The sequence below is a fragment of the Mus pahari genome, unplaced genomic scaffold (genome assembly GCF_900095145.1).
Source record: "Mus pahari unplaced genomic scaffold, PAHARI_EIJ_v1.1 scaffold_15242_1, whole genome shotgun sequence".
In the NCBI taxonomy this organism is placed as follows: Eukaryota; Metazoa; Chordata; class Mammalia; order Rodentia; family Muridae; genus Mus; species Mus pahari.
Window position 1 is genome coordinate 1 of NW_018392735.1, and position 3,102 is coordinate 3,102.

Here is a 3,102-nt window from a genome sequence, read left to right on the forward strand (position 1 = left end):
TTTAGCATTTATACTCAGCAGAGAGGTCAGCTCCACAGATCACTGCAAGAAGTCCTAGGAGTCACTCCAGCCGGAAGAGACACTCGGGGAAGCATGATCGTCATGCCCTTCATTCTGCTTCCTAGGCCGGTAAGTCTCTTATGATGTTGTTTGGAAGACCCTCCAGGGGGTGCTGGGGTGTGAACAGGGCAGGTAGGCCCCTCTTGTCGATCCTCCTCGGCACTTGGAACAGCTGTGTGGATGCACATCACAGTAGCTAAATGGGGTGTGGGCAGCAGCCATGTTGGGACTGAGTGCGACCTTAACTCTCTTTTTGAGACTGGGACAGACGGTGTGGCCAATGCTCACACCATGGAGAACTCATCCAGGGGCCCAAGAGAGACCAGGGAGCCTGCTCCTCCCACAAGGTCCTGGAGGGGCCTCTTGCAGAGAGCTGTGGCGTGCATGTCCAAGTTCTTCAGGTGAGAGTCCCAGAGCCAGCCCCTGCCTCTCTCTCCACTCACAGCAAGCCATGCTGTCTCCCTTGCGCTCCCCCACACAGAACCCGAACCCCCTATTCTCAGCTCCAGCAGGCCTTCTAAGGATCCACCTGTCTGTCTGTTTCCTCCTTAGGAGAAGACGCCGATTGGCCCGAGACTGAGACCACTGGACTCCTAGACACTGGGCGGGGCCAAGGCCTGTGATCAGGATCATCAACTGCTCAGGTCCTTGTTGTCCCAAGAATCTTGTCCAGTGATGTTGAAATAAATGCTGGCGTATTTTACATTGGTCTTTGGCTTCATGAAATTTCCTTCACTTTTCACAGTGATACTCACCTCATGTGAATGACTGGGCTGTCAGATTTGGTGACCCTTAGGGCTGTGGGGTGTGAATGGGAAGAACTAGTATCTTTCTTCATTAAGGAAGGCCACCCACTCTCCCTCTTGGGGCACTGGTGCTTGCATGGTAATGATGGCATCCTTGTTCAACGCCAAGACCAATCAACAGGGAATTTCCCACAGATCTGAACCCAAGGGTCACCCACATGTTCCCAGCAACCCTGCGGAGGGAATAGCATGTGTCTCTGCCCCCTTGCATTGCAAAATTATCCTCATATGGAAAGATCCTGGGCTCATGGAGGGACATATGGGGGAGGATTACTGGGAAGAGGGTGCATGAACAGGGGGTGGGGGTTGGCACTTGTAGGAAGACTCTCTAGATCCTGCAACAGGGCTTTGGACTTCTATGCTTGTGAACAATTCCCAGTCAACACACTGCTCATGTAGAGACAGCCAGCAAGAGAAAACCTTCTTGCCAACTACACATCGCGGACCCCGAACTTAGACCAGCAGAGAGGGGGAAAAGAATGACATGTACACCAAGGCAGGGTTTAAGCAGCTTCCTCAGCTTCCGCAGCAGCTTCAGCTTCTTTATTCTCCTTTATTCTCCGCTTTATTCTGGGGGATTGCCCAATTTATCCCCCTCCACCCTCTGCACTCATCTCTCACCACTCTTCATCATCCAATCAGCATTCAGTATGTTCTGTACACGAGCCATGCACACAAACAGGGTGTGCGTTGATAGGCCAGTGACTCAATATCATGCTGTATGATACTATGCGTCAGGCAGACAGCACATGATCATTCAGGTGCGCATGATCATTCAGGTGTTCATGATCAGGTTCTTGGTATACAAGCAGGGATCGCACAGCGGCCGCACCCACTTCCCACATATCCCCCTTTTTGTTTAATTAAAATGGCTCCGGGATAGCATCTGTCTTTATTAAAAGGTTGAGGGTGGCTGTAAAAAAGAGGGTCGGTGAAGCACCTGTTTTAGGCCATAAGGCTTGCATCCGCGTCCAGCACCCAGTAACTAAGCCTTTTTTAGGCCCTAGGGGGGCAAGGGCTCTGTTTTAGGCTATGTGGGGGGGGAGGGGTGTCCCGCAATAATCCTGTCATTGAGTTACCTTGCAGCCAAAAATGGGGTGTGCATTTGGCTCGCAGCACCTCAATATTCCCGTCATTGGTGACTTCACAGCTTATGGCCCCCAGCCAGTATTAGGAGCCAAACATGGGGCGAATTACCTGACTCTATAGCCACCACAGCATGAATCAACATAGTATGAATTGGCCTGCACCCGTCTGCGCATGCATATCATCCACCACAGCATACCAACACATACAGCACACAGCAAAAAACACATACAGCACACAGCAAAAATCCCCAGAAGACCATCCCTCCCCAATCCTTGAGGAAGCTGAAGGTCCCCTGGATCATCTTCAACCACTGCTGAGCAGTGGCAATCTCCACACGGATGTTTTTCACTGCAACGATGGATGCCTGTAATTCTTTCATCTTTCTATCAAAATCACGACTCCAATTTCCTAATAGCATGGATCCAAATTCGCNGNACAAATTAGCTGCACGAGAAAAATTCTGATACTGCACAGAGGTTACACAAATTCCTGACATATGGGTTACACATGACACAAAGACTAATTGCTCCAGAATATCTATCTGCTCTTGGAGCAAATCCACTCTCTGATTTACTAATAAGATGCAGCCTGTTCAATAGTGCACTCAAGGTACGCAGCCTTCCAATTTAAGTAACCTCCTCCAGATAAAACTGCCTTACACAGATTTTGCCAATCAAAAGGAGTCATACAGAATCTTTGTAATCCCTTCATCTGAGTCACAGTGAAGGCAGCTTGGAGGCCATAGGTAGTTACTGACTCTTTAAGTTTCTGAATTGTTTTCCAATCTAATGGCTCATGATATCATTGCCCTTGCTGATCTTGAAACACTGGGAAGGCACCAACTTAACAAGGCAGATTTCGCCATACCGAAGCATGGTGGCTGTGCTTTCTTTCACATCCTTTTTCCCTGTTAAAGGGAGGAGCTGAGGGCAAAGCAGGTGCCGAGGGTTCAGGCGGCCTTCCTCGCCTAAAACTCAACTTAGATAACATGCTAGTCACTTCATCTCCACTGTCAGATGATTCATCCGAACTTCCCTCCTCACTCTCTTGTTCTTTAGCCTCTTTTCTTTTTTGCTGGCTACTCGTTTGCCTTTTTCTGCTTCTGCTGCATGAGCCTTTATTACACCGTGGACATAATTTTGGATGT

The 3,102-nt window shown here is 49.2% G+C and overlaps 1 long non-coding RNA gene across 1 annotated transcript; it reads left to right on the top strand.

Moving 5' to 3' along the window:
- Window positions 1-36: 36 nt before the first annotated feature.
- On the top strand, window positions 37-775 carry LOC110315159. Its single transcript, XR_002380203.1, has 3 exons — window positions 37-129; window positions 319-461; window positions 613-775. It is a non-coding gene; the product is annotated as an uncharacterized LOC110315159 (long non-coding RNA).
- Window positions 776-3,102: the final 2,327 nt, after the last annotated feature.